The sequence below is a fragment of the Mauremys reevesii genome, linkage group 12 (genome assembly GCF_016161935.1).
Source record: "Mauremys reevesii isolate NIE-2019 linkage group 12, ASM1616193v1, whole genome shotgun sequence".
NCBI classification, from domain to species: domain Eukaryota; kingdom Metazoa; phylum Chordata; order Testudines; family Geoemydidae; genus Mauremys; species Mauremys reevesii.
The window spans coordinates 30,730,086-30,752,489 of NC_052634.1; the positions used below are offsets into that span (position 1 = coordinate 30,730,086).

The 22,404-nt window shown below is 51.3% G+C and overlaps 1 protein-coding gene and 2 non-coding genes across 3 annotated transcripts in view; 1 reads left to right on the plus strand and 2 right to left on the minus strand.

Annotated features, from left to right (window-relative positions):
- The window catches only part of LOC120375640 (zinc finger protein 850-like), a gene marked incomplete at its 3' end in the record, with an annotated part of 811,498 nt that overhangs the window by 756,312 nt on the left and 32,782 nt on the right, over positions 1-22,404 (plus strand). The window lies entirely within an intron of this gene.
- Positions 2,137-2,210, minus strand: TRNAI-AAU. Its single transcript has one exon. It is a non-coding gene; the product is annotated as a tRNA-Ile (tRNA).
- TRNAG-UCC lies at positions 11,984-12,055 on the minus strand. The gene has a single exon. It is a non-coding gene; the product is annotated as a tRNA-Gly (tRNA).

Genomic DNA, 22,404 nt, shown 5'->3' on the forward strand with positions numbered 1-22,404 from the left:
CAAGCTCATTGGCCGGGAGGGAGAGCCACTCAAATACACAATTACTCACATCCCAGGGGTCCATGAAGGGAATGAGGAGATGGGCGGGGTGGCACGCGATACCAGCTCAGCTGAGACCATGAGACCTCGCAGCCTCCTGATCTCAGGCAGCATGGCAGCCATGGAGCAGAGCAGAGCACGCAGACAGGTTGGAGACAGCCAAAGCGGGGAAGGGCTGCGTTGGTCTGGAAGAGGGAGTCGGTGGCTGTCTATCCTGGCGGAGGCAGGGTCGCTTTGCTGTATGCTGGGCCAGGGGCCAGGGAGTCTGCTAGAGTTGCTGAGCTGGGCCTGCTCCTGGCTTTGGGTTAGAGGAAAGTGGTGAAGATAAGAACAGCCCCTGGGTGAGACCGATGGTCCATCTAGGCCACTATCCGTCTTCTGACAGTAACCGATGCCAGGCGCTTCAGAGGCAATGGCCAGAGCAGGCAATCGTCAAGTGATCTATCCTGCGTTGTCTTCTGAAGTTTGGTGCTTGTTTCAGGGGCTAACTCTCAGCCCAGACACACTCCAGGGAGGGAGCGTTGGTGTTTGTGCCGAGGAGCGTGGCTGGGACTCGGACCCCCTTCCCCAGCTCTGGGTAGTGTCCCCCCTCCCCATTTCAGGCTGTGTTCTGCTTAAGGCCACAGAGCCCTTGCCTTTTTTTGCCCGGTGCCTGAGAGTCAGGCCAGCTGCGGGGAATTAGCTCAAGCGGCAGAGCGCTCGCTTTGCATGCGAGAGGTAGTGGGGGACGCCGCCCGCATTCTCCGAGCCTGTCGACTAAGGGCTCCTGATGAGCGTGGTGGACGGGAGAGCCGGTCATCTGACTTTTGGCCTTGCTGCCCGTAGCGGTCAGGCCGAAAAATCAAAAGCCACCCTCCCCAGGCCCACAGCCACCCAGGGCTCCTCTGCACCATCTTGCCTCCACGAGTGCCGCACTCTGACCAGCTGAACCAGGCAAGCCACGGGAAGCTTCTCAAGGTCTTGCCCTGGTGTGGGCTTGGATGCGAAAAGCACCTGGCCGTTCATCAGCTGTTGCAAGAAGTGTGCAGAGTAGGAGTAGCGATGGGGCTGTAGCTTTCCACAGCATCTCAATTTGGGCAGCTTTCCATTCCCCTTTTCTGTGTAATGTCCCTCCCACGGGTTTCACTTGCGGAGCTGTACGACTCTGGCAGGGTGGCCATTTAGAAATCTTTTCCTTGCTTTTCTTTTTCGCCTGGCTCCAGCGTTAGCACCGTTTGGGTGTTTCAGTGTGTGTGTTTTCCCATTTGGAGGCATTTGGAAGTTTGGAAGGGGAGCCGAAAGAGGAGTCTTTTTCACAAGCAAGTTGGCTTTCTGCACAGGTAGGGCCCTTGGCCGTAAAGCTTAGCTCCGTCAGTGCGTCTGCATGGGGTTCCTCCAGTGCCTCAAGAGCCCGTGCTAAACTCTCGGTGTGGGCGTTTGGCTTCCGCCAGTCAGAGTGCCGTGCCTCGTCTTCCAGGGCCGGCTCCCATGAGCGCATAACTTGGGAGGAAAGGGGTAGAGAAAGCAAGTGAAGCTGACTTCGAGTGGTGGTGCCCCTGGGTGGAGTGGTCCTCCTGCTCCTTCCTGTCGGAGGTGGGCTCAGTGTGGGCTCGGGGGTCTGGCTGTGGGCGGTGGGAGGATGGTGTCCAGGGATGTCCCAAAGGTCACCCTGCGCCGGCGGAGTGTGAAGCCTCTCCCCTAGGTTGGGGTGCCGAATATTAAGCCTTCCTCTGTGGCGTGGGCTGGGGAGCATGATCCGGCGTCGGGTCCATTTGGGTGGAGCTGGTGGCCGGCAAGAATTCGGGCCATCAGGTCAACCCTCTGTGGAAATGGGGGTGAGCCGGCAGGCCTGTGATTTTGGCTTCGTGGGCGGGCAGCTCAAGCCTGGCCTCCTATGAGCCTGGAAGGCAGCCGGCCGGGCTCACCCGTCTCCTCCCAGGCCCAAGTTCCTTTCAGGCAGCAGGTGGGCGAGGAGCCCAGGGAGGGAGACCAGGGAGGTGTCGGGCCTCGTCCTGCCCGGTGCCCAGCAGGGCTCTTGCCCGCTCGGCCCACCTGGTTTTGGCCTCTGCCACCTAGCAGTCAGCCAAAAGAGCAGAAGTAACCCTCTCCCTCCCGCAGTGGCCAGCATGGGGCTTGAACCCATGACCTTGGCGTTATTAGCACCATGCTCTAACCAGCTGAGCTAGCTGGCCTATGGGAAGCCCTCCCTTCCCTGACCCTTTTGGAAGGAGTCACCGGCTGGCGCGGGGAATGATGTGGCCTCCGTTATCGAATGGATGGATCAAGACGCCATCTGCAAAGGTAGGGAATTAGCTCAAGTGGTAGAGCACTTGCTTCGCATGCAAGCAGCAGGATCAATACCTGCATTCTCCAGCGGCAGGGCAGCCGCGGGTCTTCTTTGCCCTTCTTTTAGAAGCCATGGACAGTCAGCCGGCTCAGCTCCTCCAGTGGCCTCCATCCCTCTCCCCCTTGGCCTCCCAAAGGCCAGCCCTTGCGAACACAAAGCTCTTCCTCCCGGCCCTTCTCCCCCTTGCGCTGACTGGGAGGCTGGCGACAGCAGGAGATTAGCTCAAATGGAAAAGCATGGGAGAAGTAGTCAGACCAGACACACATTCTCCAGCCTGCTCTGCTCTGCTTTGCTCTGCTGTGCTGGGCTCTAGTGGGGGACCTGCACCTTTCTTTCTGAGCTCTCACTGGAGCACAATCCCTTTCCTCCTCCCTCCCTGCTAGTCTACGCCAAGCTCATTGGCCGGGAGGGAGAGCCACTCAAATACACAATTACTCACATCCCAGGGGTCCATGAAGGGAATGAGGAGATGGGCAGGGTGGCATGCGATACCAGCTCAGCTGAGACCGTGAGACCTCGCAGCCTCCTGATCTCAGGCAGCATGGCAGCCGTGGAGCAGAGCAGAGCACGCAGACAGCTTGGAGACAGCCAAAGCAGGGAAGGGCTGCATTGGTCTGGAAGAGGGAGTCGGTGGCTGTCTATCCTGGCGGAGGCAGGGTCGTTTTGCTGTATGCTGGGCCAGGGGCCAGGGAGCCTGCTAGAGTTGCTGAGCTGGGCCTGCTCCTGGCTTTGCTTGGGTTAGAGGAAAGTGGTGAAGATAAGAACGGCCCTCCTGGGTGAGACCGATGGTCCAGCCAGGCCACTATCCCGTCTTCTGACAGTAACCGATGCCAGGCGCTTCAGAGGCAATGGCCAGAGCAGGCAATCGTCAAGTGATCTATCCCTGCGTTGTCTTCTGATGTTTGGTGCTTGTTTCAGGGGCTAACTCTCAGCCCAGACACACTCCAGGGAGGGAGCGTTGGTGTTTGTGCCGAGGAGCGTGGCTGGGACTCGGACCCCCTTCCCCAGCTCTGGGTAGCGCCCCCTCCCATTTCAGGCTGTGTTCTGCTTAAGGCCACAGAGCCCTTGCCTTTTTTTGCCCGGTGCCTGAGAGTCAGGCCAGCTGTGGGGAATTAGCTCAAGCGGCAGGCGCTCGCTTTGCATGCGAGAGGTAGTGGGGGCCGCCCGCATTCTCGAGCCTGTCGACTAAGGGCTCCTGATGAGCGTGGTGGACGGAAGAGCCAGCCATCTGACTTTTGGCCTTGCTCCCCGAAGCGGTCAGGCTGAAAAATCAAAAGCCATCCTCCCCAGGCCCACAGACACCCAGGGGCTCCTCTGCACCAGGGCCGGCTTTAGGAAGCGCGGGGCTTGTACTCACGGGTGGTGCTCGAGTCTTGGCGGCAGGTCCTTCACTCACTCCAGGTCTTTGGCGGCACTGAAGGACCCGCCGCCGAAGTGCCGCCGAGACCCATAGCGCCGCCAGGTGAGTAAAATTTAAAAGCCTCTAGCCAGGAAGGGATTCTCACTGGACATGGGGACCTCTTAGGCGCGGGGCCCGATTCGGAGGGGTGGTGGACTAGGCCTAAAGCCGGCCCTGCTCTGCACCATCTTGCCTGAGCGAGTGGAAGTGGAGCCTGGAACTGAGCTGAGGCACTGAGGGTTATTTGCTCTGTGCGCTTCACACGGAGGTAAAAACACGGGGCACAGATCTTTGAGCACAACCCTTGTCCTGAGGAATGGAGGGGGCTGCACAAAGAGAGACCGGCTCTTCCTGGCGGGGCTGCAGTGGCTCTTCACAGGGTCAGTCCCACTGGGGATTCGTACCAGAGTTTTGAAAGCCTCCTTTTCTGGCCTGGTTCCCCTCTCTTTAGGGAGACTGGCAGCCCCAAACTTCCCAGAAACCATCATAGCGAGGCCAACCTGAGCACAGACACCTGCTCAGCACCCCGGGTGCAGCCCTGAACTCCGGCAATCAGCTACGCTCAGCTGCCCACCCACCAAGCGTAACACGCAGGAGCCTTCGTGCCCGCGTGTTCAGGTCCTCCCGCGCCAGCTTTAAACTCCGCTGCTCAGTTCTAGCTTTGGCCACATGGGGGCAGCCTGGAGCTCAGCCAGCGCCTCCCGTTGCTGGTTGCGTTTCCCGCTCCTCGTGGCAGGTGTACACCCGCAGGCAGATCTCTGAATCGGGCCGAACCGTTCCCCAAACAGCGCTTTGGCAGCAGCTTTGCTAGGAAAGCGCTGGCGTCCCCAAGTAAAGTAAGAGCCAGGCGCTGTGTCCAGGATCTTCTCTTGGGCCCCTCACCGTGGTGTCTGTCAGGCGCAAGGAGAAACCAGGAAATGTTTTCATGGCGTTTAAGGGCAGAAGGGCCATTAGCTCAGCTAGTCTGACCCCGAATAACACAGAATTACACCATGACACGTATTGATCCCACAGACCTTAGATAGATCAAAGCGTTTCAGCCCTCAGGAAGGAGGCTAAACTGGGCACCAGAGGCAGCAAACAAGGGGCCCCAAGGCAATGGCAGGAGCTGACGAGGTGAAATATGCCCAGATGATCCCAGCAGGCGACCCACCCCATGCTACAGAGGTGGGAGTCCTGTTCCTCCTGCCCTTAAGAATCTCTGGTGGTAAGTGGGTCCCCCAGTTCCCCAGATAAGAATCCTCCATGGATTTCCCTGGCTTCACCTCCAGATAAGAACATTGTGTGGAGGGTGGGAGGCAGGTTGTCTGGCAGATCTGTAAAGGGGACTGTGTCTCCCTGTCTGGCCCAGGCTCCTTGGAGGAAGTGATCTCAGTGTGTCTGGCTGTCTCCATTCTTCCCGCCCATAAGAATCCCTGGTGTGTGGGTGCACCTAGACCATTAAGGATCTCTGGTGGGTGGGTGTCTCTCTCCCCCTAGTCAGGATCTCTGGGGTGTGCCTGTATAAAAAGAGACTTTGACTCACCCAGGCTGGGCTGCCATCATGGAACAGACCAGGTCCTTCTGTGGAGGGTTTGCGTTCCTCCAAGGACGTGATCTCAGTGTGTGTGGGTGTCCCTGTCCCTTCAACCCTTAACAATCCCTGGTGCGTGGGTGCGCTGGGCCCCATTATAATCCCCTGTGTCTTACCCCCCATGAGGGATCCGGTGGATGTGGGTGTTCTCCATGCTGCAGGGGGTGTCTGGTGCCCCTGTCCCTCCTGGTTAATAGTGGAGTGTGTGGGTGTCCCCCCGCCCGTTAAGGATCTGTGTTGTGCGGATGCCCCCGTTCTTCTCATTAAGAATGGTGCAATGGAGCATATGGGTGTGTTCCCCACCCCATGAACTAGCTCCCGTGTGTGGTTCCCCTGCCCCCATCCAAGCTCTGTGGTGTGTGGGTGTTGCTGTTCCTCTTTTCAAGTGTTGCAGAGGGGTGTCCCTCCTCCCAATTCAGAATCCCCAGCGTGTGGGTGCTCCCATTCCCCCCCTCCAGGCTCTGCGGGGGGGTGTCTGTATAAAAAGAGACCGTGTCTCACCCAGGCTATGCTGCAGAGGCTAATCACAGGTGCAACCCCACTACTGATCAGCACGGGAGTTTTGACCTGCGCCGTTTCCAACCTGGGCGGTTCACCTCCTTAGGCAACCTGGGGACCCGAAGCTTCCCAGGGATCACCATATTGATGCCAAACTTAGTGCGGACACCCGATCGGCACAGCCCCCTGCAGCCCAGAATTCCTGAGCTCAAGCGATCTGCCGGCCTCAGCCTCCCCAGGCGCTGGGATCATAGGCACCAGCCACAGGGCCCGGCTTGTTTTGCAGTTTGGCAGCTGGAGCTTTAAACTCTGCTTGTGAGCTCTGTGCCTTGATCAGATGGGGACAGCCTGGAACTGGGAAATGCTCCTGCTCCCCTCACCCCTCTCTCATGTCGAGCTGCAGGCGCCGCTGTCGTCCCAGGTAAGATCCCGGACGTTTTGGTGCCCCCTTCCCCCGCCCAGGTGTCCGGGTACCTCTGCCCCCCATACAGAATCCTGGGTGTGTGGGTGTCCGTCCCTCTGCAGAGGATCCCAGAGTGTGGATGCCCTTGTCCCCCACTACAAGATCCTGGGTGTGTGGGTGCCACTCTCCCTCCCAGTAGCTGTCTGGTGGGTGGGTCCCCAGGGTGTGAGTGCTCCCATCCCCCGATACAGGCTGGGGTGGGGGGTAAAACTGGCTCTCCTGTCCTGCCCAGGCGGTGCTAGATCAGCTGTTCACAGGGGCAGCAACCCCATTGTCACCCTGCAGCTTTAACCTGCTCCAGGGGTGACCTGCTTCCCCCTCCTTTGGGAGCCCGGGGACCCCGAACTTCCCAGAGTCACCTAATTGATGCTGAGCTGAGCTGTCCCTTGTGCAAAGCAGGAGGCCAAATTCCAGGGAAACAATGGACAAGCAGGTGGCTCTGGGCACATCCAGCCCTGGCCGTGAGATGTTCCCTCCCCTTTTCTTTATGCCCCTGTTGTTATTTCATGGATTGTCTGGGATGGGGGAAAAGCTGAGTTCACTCCAGCTGGAGGGGGAAGAACCCTGAAAATCTCAGGCCCCAGCTCCTGCTACGAGGATCACTGAGGTGCTGGGAATCTGCATGGGAAAGGGACGGTGTGAATTGTCAAGGTGGGGAATGAATAACAATCTACAACAAGATCCACCTCATTAATCACTGACACAGGCTAATCCTGCTGCAGATAGAAGAAACTGGGAGTGATTCTTTGCTGTTCAGCCATGGAAACAGTGACCCAGTTGCACCGCAGTGAATGTGCTGGGGAAAGCTGGACTTTACAGGCAGGTGGAAAGAGCAGATCCTAGAAACACCTGGAGCTCCCCACAGCACTGCTGCCACCAGGGTCAGGTGTTGAGCGACTCACAGCGCCCTCCTCCCATTACATTCCAGGAGGGGGTGGCAGCACCCCCCACCCAATGCAGGGAAGAGGGCTGAGTGTATCTCTGCACCCTGAGCCCAGGGCACCCACTCTCTCTGCCCCACACATCGAATCTGGCCCTGCAGCAGAGTGACCCCTAAGAACCAGCAACTTCCAGGACATCAGATTTGGCCTCAGAGCAGGGAATGTGTCCCTCATGCTGCTTTTAGGCCACTAGGTGCTCTGGAAACAGGAGGGCTCTAAGTGTAACCTATAGCACAAATGGGCCATCTGGGGATGTAGCTCAGTTGTAGAGCACATGTTTTGCATGTATGAGGTCCTGGGTTCAATCCCAGCATCTCCAAGTTCTTTTCACCCTGCTGCTTTGCTGATGCCTGCAGGAGTTTCAATCCTGCTCAGTGAGGGCTAGTGCCAATTGCATGGAAGGTCGGGGGGGGGGGGGGTTTACTCCTAAGTCTCCTCTGCACATTTAAGATTCCTACCTGCTGTGCTGCTTGGGACAAGGGTAGATGAGAAGGGCAAATCCTCCAGCAGTGGAGGGAAAGGTCCCATCTGCACAGACTGAGAGGCAAAGACTAGACTTATTTCTTGTCTGGGCCCAATCTTTTCACCTGCTATAGCCCTTGTTCCAGCTCAGGTGATAGCTAGGGGATGTCTCATGACTGCAGCATGTTTGTTCAGTTCCACCCTCTTATAGAGCTTTGGTACAAGGCAGGAATCTTTTGTCTCTCTCCTGGGGAAAAGCCCCAGGTTTAAGATGGATTCCTCTACCAGGTGACATGGTCACATGTCCCGTGAGACACCCCCCCCCCAAGCCTTCATTCTTCCTGGCCTGACTCACAGATGGTGCAGGACAGAGCCATCTCAGTCAATTGTCCTGGTTAATGGGAGCCATCAGAGTCCAAACCACTATTAATGGCCCACACTTTGCATCATTACAACAGGACCTCAGAGTTATAGTTCATATTTCTAATTTCAGATCCAAGAATGATCGGTTCATACAATAGGATGAACACACACAGTAGATTATAAGCTTTGTAATGATACCTTACAAGAGACCTTTTGCGTGAAGCATAATCCAGTCACTTTATATTCACACTCATTAGCATACTTTCATAAAATCCTATGGAGTGCAACGTCACAGCAGGGAAAGGGTTTTACTGCAGCACCTGGGAGCAGTTGAGTTTCATGTTCAGGCTGTGGTATGAGTTCCTCCAGGTTTCTCGTAAGCACACAGGGACCTTCGCGGGTGCTCGATACAGGAATAGCCCAGATATGATAAAGTGATGGGAATTGCATTTTCCTTTTTTATTTCTGTATTTCCAATGACATTTGTTTGTGATTTCATTTTGCTTTGTATAACTGTGTTTTCTCCTGGATTTGATATTTAACAAAAAAAAGAATACGGCCTCAGGGCACCCGATGGAGGAGCAGGCGGGGCGAGGACTGCTAAGAGAGCGAGTAGCAGGTTTTCTGTATAGTTTCCTACCCTCATTTTCTTGACTAGTTTCTCTTCTGTATGAAATTTGCTTTTGTAGCATATGAGCCTAACTAGCTCAGTTGGCAGCGCATCAGCCTTATAATTTGAGGTCCAGGGTTCAAGTCCTGGTGAGGCAAAGAAACACTTTCCCCTGTGACATACCCAAAGAGTTTCAGAAGGACTCTCCTTGACTTTAGTTTTCCTTTTCAGGACATGGCCTTTCCCAGGAAGGGCCCTTTACTGCCTGGGACTGAAGGTGCTACTGCCTCACCTGTCCACTGGCCTCACAGTCTGGAGGAAGAAAGGCCTCTGGGCCTGCAGCAAAGTGCCGTGCGCTGACTTTTCAGCAAATGCAGGGCTGGCCAGAGAGGCATGTTCCCACTGAGTCCTCCCTGCCAGAAAAAATTGTCCCCAGAGACAGGGGCGGCTCAAGGCCCCAGCACGCCAAGCGCTTGCTTGGGACAACAAGCCACTGGGGGCGCTCTGCCGGTCGCTGCGAGGGTGGCAGGCAGGCTGCCTTTGGCGGCATGCCTGCGAAGGTCCACTGGTCCTGCGACTTGGCAGACCTCCCGCAGCAAGCCGCTGAAGGCAACCTGCCTGCCATGCTTGGGGTGGCAAAATGCCTAGAGCCGCCCCTGCCCACAGAGTCCTCCCTGCTGGAAGTCTACAGTAAACAACAGGTGCTCTGCTGGTCCCATGGTGTAAGGGCCAGCACTCAGGACTTTGAATCCTGCAATCTGAGTTGAAGTCTCAGTGGAATCTGAGAACAATTCCTGTGCCACAAACCCTGCTGGGTCTTCCAACGCTCTGCCTTGCATTCTCAAAGGCCATGAAAGCCACTACAAAAGTGATTGTTTTACTGACATAATAGCACACCTTACCTGATCACTCTCGTTATAGTGTGTATGGCAACACACAATTTTTCATGGTCTGTGTGTGTGTGTGTGTATATCTATATATATATATCTTCCTGCTGTATTTTCCACTGCATGCATCCAATGAAGTTGGTTTTAGCTTAGGAAAGCTTATGCTCAAATAAATTTGTTAGTTTCTAAGGTGCCACAAGTACTCCTTGTTCTTTTTGCAGATAAATGAATGGAGGTTAAGTCCATGAATGGCTATTAGCCAGGCTGGGTAAGGAATGGTGTCCCTAGCCTCTGTTTTTCAGAGGGTGGAGATGGATGACAGGAGAGAGATCACTTGCTCATTACCTGTTAGGTTCAGTCCCTCTGGGGCACCTAGCATTGGCCACTGTTGACAGATAGGATGCGGGGTTGGATGGACCTTTGGTCTGACCCAATATGGCCAATGTACTAGGACAGAGTTTCTGTAGTGTAGTGTAGTGGTTATCACATTTGCCTAACATGCAAAAGGTGCCTGGTTCAAAACCAGGCAGAAACATACTGGCTTAATTTTCCCAACTCCTACTGGCCTATTCCCTGCGGTTGTAGGAGCAGCAGTGATTTCTATGCTCAAAAGGTCTGTTATACTTCCCCTGCTCCCACTTTTGTCTCCTCTCCCTCTCTGAATGCCTGTGAAGTGGCTTTTCCCCTCCCGCTCCCTCCTGGAATGCTCGTGGGATGAATGGGCTGGTTGAAGAGCAGAAGAGCTCCCAGGTAGACAAGGTGTCTGGGACGCTAATTAGGCAGCGATCACACATCCAGAGCATGGACACTGCCCAAGGTGGAGTGTGACCAACCAGATGCAGCCAAGTCATCTCTAGTCGCAGGCAATGAGGTGCAGGCCCTTAAAAGGAAGGGCCATGTGCTCAGGAGAGCCCTCACAAGCTTGTACCTCCAGTGAATGCCCTTTGCTCGGACCACCTGGCCAGTGGTTCTCTGCGTTGCATTTCATTGTGTCTCAGGAAGACTTACCTTCATTGCACCGTCCATAGCTGCGCTGTGGGACACTTACCTTGCAGAATCCTCACATCTCCAGTGCTGTGCCTGTCCTGGGAGCGTGAGTGTGTCACCCCTGCCCCCTTCGTTTGAGCTTAGCTATCAATATAATAAACATGCTGCTTTCTGCCAAACTCTGGTGGGTCATTAGTGCTCCCTATGCTGACTAAGCTGGCCCAATTTTGGGTAACACCTGCGATAACGCCAACCCTGTCATGACAGAGGGTAGTGAAATGAGCTGAGAAAAGCCTTGGCATCAGCAGGGGAAAGCTAGAGGATCTGGGCCAGGCACCTTTTGAAGCCTTGTGGCTTGGTCTCCTCTGCCCTGAGAGGTTGGCCTATGGCGGCCGGCTCTTCTGCGTGACTTGCCAAAGGAGGACGTGAGGCGGGTATGGGGCAAAGAGGAAAGTCAGGCTGAGGAAGGCAGGGCAGAAGCTAAGTGCCTCAGTGCGGCGAAGTGGGGTTAGTAGAGCACCACCAGTCTTTCTGCAAAGCCTGGTGAGGTGCGGTTGGCAGCAGGGAGTTAGAATCCTGTGCCTGCGTCTTGGCTTCCCAGGGATGGCTACTTGCAGCCCAGGATACGGATGGTTCTGGGTGGAAGGAAGACAAGCAAAGCTCTGGGAGGAAGTTTGGGTGCGGGGTGCGGGCTCTGCGCTGGGGGAGGGGCTTGGGGTAGAGGAGGGGTGGCGCTTACCCCGGGCACTGCAGCTCCCAGAGTGACTGGTACACACAACCCTCTGGCAGCAGCTCCTAGGTGGGCGGGGCCAGGGGGTCTTCGTGTGCCGCTGCCTGCAGGCGCTGCCCCCAGAGCTCCCATTGGCTGCAGTACCTGGCCAATGGGAGCTGCAGAGATGATACTCAGGGCAGGGCAGTGCATGGAGACTCTCCCCCCAGCCCAGGGGATGCTGGGACATGCCGGCCATTTCTGGGAGTGGCACGGAGGGATGGAGGCAGAGTGGGCAGGGAGCCACCTCAGTGCTGCTGGCACATCTCTGCACACCCATGGGGGGAGGGGAGCAGAGGGCCTCCATGTGCTGCCTGGGGTAGGGGCAGTGCACAGAGCTGCCTCCCCTCCCGGGTCTATTACAGGAGTGGGTGGGTGGGTCTTTTGGCCTGCAAGGTGCAGCAGGTCGGACTAGATGATCACATTGGTCCTTCTGATCTTAAAGGCTCTGACTCTAAAAGGGAGAGGAAGTAAAGGGAAAAAAATAAATAAACCAAACATTGTAATACCAGGATAACTCCACCTGCTCATTGTATAGTCCCGACCCTTTCTTCCTCCACTGGGTGTTTAATGACCTGCAGGACATTGATTCTCTCCTTCCATTATTAAACTGATACAATGTGACTGAAATTAAACCCATTCTCAGCAGAGAAAACATCATATCACTGCATTGGCTGGGAATCAGACCCAGGTCAACTGCTTGGAAGGCAGCTATGCTCACCACTATACCACCAATGCAGCTGGCAGAAAGACCACTTATGCTTGCCCAATGAGGCTAGACCAGGGTGAGGCATTTTACTGCCTATTAAAATGTACTGGAGTCTCATCACTAAAAAACCTACCTCTACCTTCACCTGGGTTTGGACCATCAGCCTCTCAATTAGATCACCAAGTGGTTAATCACAGACACAGGTAACTACCCTACTTCCCAAGCTTGTCTATGAAGCACCTACAGGGGCACACCTGGCTAGTGAGGAGGTGCAGTGCTGGGGTTATGAGTTCAGGCCTCACCCAAAGCATCAGTTTTCATTAGCCATGGAGCTTCCCCCACTCACTTTGTCTAATCCACATGGAAAGTGCCATATAAGGGTGAAGAGAGTAAATTCTAAACTCTGAAATGCGGCGGTGGCCCATAGATTGGGATAAGGGGTTTGAAGAGAAAAATCTCTAAGGATATAAAACCAGACAGGCTCCAGGGGCAGGTACAGTACAATGTCTCAACAGGGAGCCATTTGGGGAGGGGTTCACTTCCTCTGTTCAATGTCCTGAGAGGTATTTTAAGATGAAGATAACACCATGGCTAACAGTTGACTGGCACGTCCTGGGTTAAAGGAAGGAAGGGACTTGGGTTAATAGTCGGAAGATTTGTGTTACCGTCACTGTCTGGCCCCCTTCAGTGCAGAGGTTTATGCGCTCCTGGGTGGAACGCACAGACTCTTGGAGAGAAGGGCAGCTGTTTCCATGGCAGAGAGCCTGGCACCTAGGAGACTTTCTTGACTTGCTGTTTTGAGGCAATTCAAGAAAATAATGGTGGACCTACAATGTCCGGTCCAAAATTTTAGGCCCCCCCCCCCCGCTGCCCCTCCAGCAGCTGCCCCAGACACGGGAGCCCCAGGGGGCCAGCTGCTGCTCCGGCCACCCCAGGAGTGCTGCCGGGGGCCCCCGCGCAGTGGCTGCTCCGGCGGCCCATGGAACCACAGGAGGGAGATGATTTTTTGACAGTGACGGACGCCTCGTCCTAAAGGCCTTTGTCTGCCCCCTTTTAGTGACTGTTTGGCACAGGAATGCAGCCCTCACTCCTGGGTCTCTCCTGGGGAAATAATGTTTCTGTGCAAAACACCAAAGCTTTTGACAGAAAGGAAGAAAAGGAAATGGCCACACGATGGGACTAGGACATAAGGAATGAAACACAAGATGCTTCTCCCATGTGCATTGACTTTGAACCTTGTTGTTTGCGGTGTTGTTGTATCCATGTTGGTCCCAAGACATGAGACACAGGAGGAGAAGTCACATAATATCTTCTAAAGGACCAAGGAAGGAGTATTATTTACTCCTTCTCATAACACAAGAACTAGGAGGGGTCACCAAATGAAATGAATAAACTGCAGGTTTGAAATGAACACACTTCCCTCAAGCTGCTGGCAATGCTTCTACTAACGCAGCCCAATCTGCTGTTAGCCTTCTTGGCAACAAGGGGACTGTTGACTCATATCCAGCTTCTCATCCACTGTAATCCCAGGTCCTTTTCTGAAGAACTGCTGCTTAGCCAGTCGGTCCCCAGGCTGTAGCAGTGCAGGGGATTCTTCCTTCCTCAGTGCAGGACTCTGCACTTCTCCTTGTTGAACCTCCTCAGATTTCTTTTGGCCCAATCCTCCAATTTGTCTAGGTCACTCTGGACCCAAACCCTACCCTCCAGCACTTGGATTCTTTACATGCTTTCACAGAGTGAAGAGCACATGTTCCATAATTTCATATGGCAGAGTTTTCTGCTATAGGGAGCTTTCCCTGTGTGAATTTGACAGGTGAATCAACATACAGGCATATTGTGACCCTTCTCAGGGAGCTGAGGGCTGTGAGTTTCCTTGTTGCCACCTGCCACTAGGAAGACAGAGTTTTGCATTTGGCAGCTGGATGTTAGTGACCAAACTCACCCAGACCATCAGGCACTCAAAGACCCTCCTCTGAGCTACAGCAGCCACCCTAACCCCTGAGTTCCTTCAATGTGTCCCCCTCTGGGGTGCAGCCCGGATCACCAGATACTCAGAGAAATCCCAGATTCTCTCTGCCCAAAGCAATGGTATATCCCAGGTTACTAGTTTTACTGTGGATCACTGCTACTGTATCTCACACAGCACTTGAGTATAGTTATCAAACAAGCAGAAATTTATTTAACAACCGATAGAGATTTAAACAAACAAATGTGAGTGATGAAACCAACTGTTACCAACTAAACAAAATCAGAAAATGCAACCTACACTTTTTAATAGTTACCTTTCCTATCTAAGTAGAGTCTCACCTCACACTTCAGTCAATTTCACTGATTCCTAGTCCCTAGGAGCCACGGCCCTGCCTTTCATGAAGCACCACTGGTCATTAGGAATCTCCTTGGTGAATGGACCCAGAGTGTTTTTCTCCACCCTGTTATGAACTGAATCAGTCTTTTGTCTTTATTCACAGAAAGGACAGACTCCTCAGTCTCATATTGTTCTTGTCACTTCCACAGGGTTTTGATGTCTATAATTTGTCTTTGATGGTTTTCCATTGGCTTCTCTGGGTTGGTGCAAAGGCTGACAATGGAGCAATACATCACATAACTGGCTACCAAGGAACAGGTGCCAATTCCCTCCCACTGGAATGGGCCATTCCCAACAAGACCTATGATTGGGGTGACTCACTTTCACAACAATACCATATGGGCATAATTTTCCATGTACTTACATTACCCTTAACCATGCCTTGGACACACTTCTCGCAGTGATTCGGAGTATCAATAATTTACAAGCTTTCAGTAGAGATCTCACTGCTATGCTTCCTGGATAAATATCATAAAAGCAGTGTATTAGCTGTGGGGAGTTTGTCAGGTCTGAGACAGGAGTTGCTTGTGAAGAACTGTGACCCCCTTTGCCAATTGGCACCAATGAGCTTTTGTCACAGATGCACTGAGCTATACAGTCACCCCCTGATAGAACAGAAAGGCCAGCACAAAAAAGAGAGAGAGGAACAATAAGATACTAAAATGACAATGGCTGGAACTCTCCATTTCTCTCAGTCTTTGCATTCATGGGCACTAAGAGCTGTAGCTACAGTTGAGGAACCAGGTGAGCGGACAGCTGGCTCAGCCCTCCATACGAGTAACTTTCTCACACATAGGGAGATGGGTCAAAATTGGAATTGATGTTAAGGCTGTGTCTACACTTCAAACACTGGAAATATTCTTCTGACAACCCAACACTGCCTACACTGGGGCTCAGGTCACATTAACTACTTCTCTCAGTGGAGAGAACTTTTCACACCCCTGAGAGATGTGGCTCTGCCAACACAGCTTTTCTACATCGACCAGCCTTTAGCTGGCTTATTGACCTGAAAGGCAATGGATTTCGGTCTTGTTCTTTATATTGATGGTTGATGAGTGCAGCTGGCCTACCTGCTGGACACATCCTATGACAGATGTCAGGCCTTTCCTTTGCAAATTAGAGAAGTGGGGAAGACAGTGACCCTTACAGTCTAAGTGGGTAAAAACTTATACAACATATCTCCTCAAGTAGCTTTCCTTTGAATAGAAATTGACTTTGAAACTAAGCAAAATAAATTCTATTTGAAAACACAAAATATTAAAATCGATACTGGGCCAATATTCTCTTATACACACTTTCTCACACACATTCTCCCACCCCAACCTTTGGGTGAGTTTTCCACAGAACTCCTTACACTACAGGGTAAATTAAATCAAATTAACTTTTCAAGATTAGCCACCATTTCCTGTACGACTAACAAAACAAAACAAAAAACCAACTTTCAGTTTTCCAAAATACTTCAGATTATCACACATTTAGTCTCTTCTTTAACCAATAACTTCACCACTAATCTCATTTTAATAGATGATAAAAACATATTCAAGATCACAAATTCTTATCATATATGTTAGTTTTCTTCTAATGCCCATTGCCAACAACTGAACCTTGGCTCAAGATGTGGTTTGTCCCAACCACTTCTGTGAGTTCAGATATCTCAGGATCTTCTACAGTATGTGTTGGTGGAAGGGTCTCCTAAGTGGGAATCTTTGCATCATGAGGAAAAATACCTCTCGTGTCACACTTTTAATCTTTCAAAGTGACAGAAGATAGAAGTGATGTAAATGCATAAAACACAAGAGAGAACTGTCTGGTCTACACTAAAGACATTTATCGGTTAACTATATTACTCCGATGTGTGAAAAATCCACACCACTGAGCAATGTAGTTACACAGCCTAACCCCTGTGTAGATAGCTATACATCAGCAGCAGAACTTCTCCTGCCAAAAGAGCCACTGCCGCTTGCGAGGTTGGACTAATCAAGTCCGATGAGAGAAATCTCTCCCATTGGCTGAAAGCGTCTGTAATAACAGCGCTACAGCAGCGCAGCTACATTGGTGCAGCTGCACCAGCATCAGCTTTATTGTGTAGCCAGAGCATCAGACACAAAACCATAGAATCAGGCTCAACATGCGAGTATCCGAGTCTGAAATTGGAGCCTGATACATTCATTGCCTCATTGGTTACCATCATTTCTACAGCCTTGAAGTCCTTGTTACCCAATCAGGCAGCCAGTTTGGGATCCACGGGAAGGAATGTCGCTGAAGCACTCTCTCTTTGGATCAAATGGTAAAGGATGATTGTTCTCAATGTAACCTGGCATCCTTTGGAACTGTAATCAGTGACACTGAACTAGGAAATGGAGTTGTACAAACAATTTTCCTTGGGTCATTGGTCACCATAGCTTCCTTTACTGGGGTGGAAACCAAGAACAGGATGTGGACTCTTTCAGCCCCAGCTCTTTCCAAATCCTTGGCCTTAGGTAGGGTAAATTTACACTTCTCCAGTAGAATCCTTTACAAAACCACTCCAAATCTCAGCAGTGTTAGTGAGGCTTACCAAAACATGGAGGCTTACCAAAACATGCCAAGCTTTTCTTTAATTTGGTGGCACAGTTCCAGGCAAGGGACTGGATAAAGGGCTGGATCACAATCTTCATTAGTGACCAGAGTTGGAGTTTCTATTCAAAAATAGTTATTTTTCTGCAGCTATTAGATTTCCAAAACTGATTTGATTCGATATACATTTTTAGCACCTACAAAGGATAAATTCAGCAAAACTCACTTCTATTTCCTCAACATCTGCATCATGAAGGGCAGTATCTCCGATACAATAAGATTAGCTAGGAAAGATCTTCTGTAGGGCCTGGGTTACAAAGGCTTTGGAACCAAATACCTGGGCATTGTGCCTGGATTCAAAAATCACTTACCATGGAATTTTCTCCCCAGATCATCTGGGACAATATTGACTTAAACAATTGAACTACACAGTGATCATATGCACTTCCTTCAGTTAGTTGGGGTTCTGCTGTTGTTCACCATTTCTGAGTAAGATTTTAAATCACTGCTGTTTCTTTGTTAGCCTGTCAGTAAATTGGAGAGTTCTCTAATGCAGACAGAACTGCACCTCAACCTTCTCCATGACATCATGCAGGGATGGGGAAAAAGCAAAGCTGAAGTGAGAAATGATGACTTTGCAAATAGTCATTTGTCTTAAATTCTCCTATAAATCTGCACTACATCCTATCAAACTGAACTACTATCAGTTGAGTGACCAAACAGCCTTCAGGAAGATAGAAACCCACATCACAGAGAGCTAGAATACATGGCAATGAAAGTGTGAAGTGAAATTCCAGAGCAGGTTATATCTGATTATTCAGAATCAGGACCAGAGATTCTCCCATCACATTCTCCTCTGATCCATTCAAACATACTTCACTCAGCACTGTCTCAATAGCCAGTTATGTTATTTACAAAATTTTTAGTATCCGAGCATTGCTATAATTTGGGACAAAACCACTCACACCTTGCCAGAAGTGGCTTTACCAATAGATGGAACCTGGGATTTAAACTCCCAATGATCACACTGTGTTTGGGATCCATTTGAATTCCCCTTCCAGGTCTTTGACACTTTCATCTCAGTCAGAGCGACTCTGAGATAAGATTAAAGAAGTCAAGCATCATCTCCAAGCACAGACAGCTAAGAACTATTTCCTCACAGGACACTTTGAGAAGTGAATGGATAGAATGTGATGATGATAACCTCTGCATGGCTCAGACAAAAGGTAACAGTTCTGCAGTGATGGGAAGGAGGGAATCTCTGCGTCTCCCATCTCCTTCCAGTGTCTCAGAGGCTGAAATTACACTTTTTCCTGCCCCTGCTCCTCTTCATTTAACTATAATTTGAAAAATTCCCATTATATCTGCTCTTCAGCAAACCCAGAGCAACGTGAGAACAAGTGGCAATGATACAATCTGTATCACTGGTGACTAACAATAACTTTGAAATAGGAAGAATAGTATAAATGTGATGCTCCCTGGTTCCTGATAGGAAGGGCACCTCGAATTACTCATGGGATAATGGGTTGATAGAAAGGACAAATGGGTCCACCTCAAAACAGAGACAAACTGCAAAGGCAAAAATGGGCCACTCCTCTGGTCAAACTGAGGATAACCATGCTGCAAACAGTTCAAACAGCTTTAAAAGTTACTATGTGGGAATCAGGAAAATTATTAGAGAAAAAAGTATTGATAGCCTAGAGGTGTTTATGTTGTTGATCTCCCTTGCAGATTCTCTGATGACTAACATGGGCTAAGTGCCCACAGAAGGTTTTCCGCACTCACTGCATTCATAGGGCCTCTCCTGTGTGGATTCTCTGATGCCTAATAAGGTCTGAGCTGCAATTGAAGGTTTTCCCACACTCACTGCATTCATGGGCCTCTCCTGTGTGGATTCTCTGATGTTTAATAAGGTCTTAGCTCCTAGTGAAGCATTTTCCACACTCACTGCATTCATAGGGCCTCTCCCCTGTGTGGATTCTCTGATGGGTAAGAAGGTCTGAGCTCCGAGTGAAGCAATTGCCACACTCACTGCATTCATAGGGCCTCTTCCTGTGTGGATTCTGTGATGTCTAATAAGGTCTGAGCTCCTAGTGAAGCATGTTCCACACTCACTGCATTCATAGGGCCTCTTCCCTGTGTGGATTCTTTGATGCCTAATAAGGTGTGAACTGCGACTGAAGGTTTTCCCACACTCACTGCATTCATAGGGCCTCTCCCCTGTGTGGATTCTCTGATGTTGAGAAAGGTCTGAGCTCCTAGTGAAGCATTTTCCACACTCACTGCATTCATAGGGCCTCTCCCCTGTGTGGATTCTCTGATGGGTAAGAAGGTTTGAGCTGCTAGTGAAGTTTTTGCCACACTCACTGCATTCATAGGGCCTCTTCTCTGTGTGGATTCTCTGGTGTCTATTAAGGTCTGAGCTGTGAGTGAAGCTTTTCCCACACTCACTGCATTCATAGGGCCTCTCCCCTGTGTGGATTCTCTGATGTTGAGAAAGGTCTGAGCTCCTAGTGAAGCATTTTCCACACTCACTGCATTCATAGGGCCTCTTCCCTGTGTGGATTCTCTGGTGTCTAATAAGGGCTGAGCTGCTAGGAAGCATTTTCCACACTCACTGCATTCATGGGGCCTCTTCCTGTGTGGATTCTGTGATGCTTTATAAGGATGGAGTAATCATATGTTTTCCCCAAACTCACTGCATGTATTTTTCTCTTTCTGCTGAGGATTTCCTGTTGTGTTGTGGTTTCCTTGAGGTCCTTCTGAGTTTCCTGACAGGAAATACATTTACCCACTTTCTCCTGGCTGGTTTCCCTGCTCTCCTTCTGGTCTGTGCTGAATGTCCTGGGATTTTTCCTGCTTATGACTCCAGGACACATTCCTTTCGATCTTTGTGATAATGCTCTGTGTTTATCCACTTGCTCAACATTTTCCTGCTGAGAATTCTGCTCCTCTTTCTCACATACCATTCGTCACCTGCTGTGATAGAGACAGAAACCTCAAACAGGGATGGAAAGGGAAGGCCAAACCAATACAAGTACTGGAGAGAAGTCAAATAAAAATCAGGAACTGAACTCCCCAAGTTCTTCCCCAAACAGGAGAGAGGAGGATCAATTCAGGCTTCACATCCCATCCAAATTCACAGGGGAAGGGAGGAAGCTACTGCCTGGTGTCTGCTAGTGTCTACAGGAAGCCATGAGCTATATTTACCCTAAGGATACGACCCTGCTAGGGACAATACTGAACTGAGAGACCTTCCAAGGGCATTGTAGGGCATCCCAGATGTTTCCTTCAGGCACTTACAGATTCAGAGTTGGTTTAATATTTCCTCACCTGTGCAGGGAGCTCTCAGGATCTCTTTCCTCTGAACCCTGGAGGTCTGGGACCCATGGCTCTTTCCCTTGTTCCAGCTGGGAGACCACATCAGGTTGGGAAACTGGAAATCCTGCTCAGATGAAAGAAAACAAAGGAGGTCCTTGATTTCATAACTTTGTCATAAAACATTCTATTAATTTAACTTCAGTGCTTAGTGTGACGGGTGTGCCTGGGGCAGTCCACACTGAAAATGCCAGGGTCAGGGCAGGATGAAAGGGAGAGCTGATGCTCCCAAAACTGGTGGTTAACACTGAAGTTAAACTCAACGACCAGTCACAAACTGTGCTTCTGATCCCACACACGGGTTATCGAGGAAGCTGAAAAAAGAAATCACACGGCCCCCTTTGTTGCATTCCAGTTCTCCGACTCCCAATCAGCACCTAGGTCAGTACAGTGAGAGGTTATTTAAAAACTCTGCTCCTTATACAAAATGTTTTCTGACCCCAAAGGTCAGCCACATTACAAGATCACTATAGGTTTGGATCTTGCAAAGACCACACTGCCAGCCAATCCTTTAGCATGGAAAGACAAGACAGGACACGACACAGAAAAAGTTGTTAAATGGAAAAGCAGTGAGATGCATTCCAAAATCTATATATCAGGTTATTAGCAGTATTGTTGAGCTGCTGGCTTGAAAGTCCGTCTGGAACACATCCACAAGTTCGATGGGTCTTTCAGTCCTTTGTTCAGGCTTCAATTTGTAAGAGAAGTTGCTCCAGAGGTGAGAAAGAGGATTGAAGACAAAATGGAGATGATGCAGCTGCCCTTTATATTCCTTTTTGCCATGTGGCAGCCACTGCTACCTGTGTCCCAAACACAAGCTTCACAGCACAGGGCATGGAAAAGCCTCCAAGTCTCAGCACACAGACATACCCCTGCATGTCTTGCTGACTCAATAGGTTTATGCCCTTGATCAGGGATGGGCAAATTACAGCCCCACAGGCCACATCAAGCCGACCAGGACCGTCTGCTGCCCAGTGCTGAGCTCCTGGCTAGGAGGCTAGCCCACTCCCCCCGCAGCCACACCACCATGCGGGGCAGCGCTCCTGCGGGAGCAGTGTGTCTGGCTCTGCGTGGTCACGTGGCTTGCCCGAAACGCTGCTCTGAGAGCCAGCATGGTAAGGAGGTGGGGAGACGTTGGATGAGGACGCAGGGAGTCCCAGGGGGCAGTCAGGGGACAGTTGGATGGGGCCGGAGGTTCTGGGAGGACAGAGGGGCTGGATAGAGTGTGGGAGTCCCAAGGGTCTGTCAGTGGGCAGGGGTGGACAGAGGTCCAGGGCAGTCAAGGGACAGGTAGCAGCGGGGTTGGGTAGGGGTGGGGTCCCTGGATATGAACCCATATCCACACCCCACCCAGACAGACCCCAGGACTCCTACGCCTATCCAACCCCCAGTTCTCCATCCCCTGACCGCCAGCCCAACCGTCCCCTGCTCCTGTCCCCTGACTGCCCCCCAGGAGCCTCTCTGCCCCCTTATCCCAACCCCTGGCCTGGCCTTTGCCTTACCACAGCCACCTTGCGGCCTGCTGCCCAGCTAGACACAGGGTCCCTCAGGAGCGCACCCAGACCAGCCTGCCTTACCATACCCACTCCAGAACAGTAGGGCTCATGGCCCACGCTGCAGCACTGCCCAGGAGTGGTGGGCCAGAGCGCTGGTGGTGCGGCATGTTGAGTCTGCAGTGGGACCCAGCAGGGGTGGGAAGGCAGCAAGGGGAGAGGAGGAGCCTCCCCATCCGAGGAGCTCAGGGGCCAGAGAAGGCTGGAGCCCGCGAGCACAGATGTGGCCTGCGAGCAATAAAATGGTTACCTCTCTCCCTGACCTACATGTTAGTTTGTAAAAAGAACAGGAGTACTTGTGGCACCTCAGAGACTAACAAATATATTTGTGTTTTATCTGCATTTCTTTTGTAAACAATTTCTGACTTTTTATGCCTCGTTACCTGTAGTCACTTAAAATCTACTTTTATTTTTAGTAATTAACAATCATGTTTTATTGTTTTATCCAACTAATTGTTACTGGATTAAAGTGTGTTTGGAAACTGCATTTGGATGATGGCGGTGGACCCCGCTCCTGCCTGAAGGG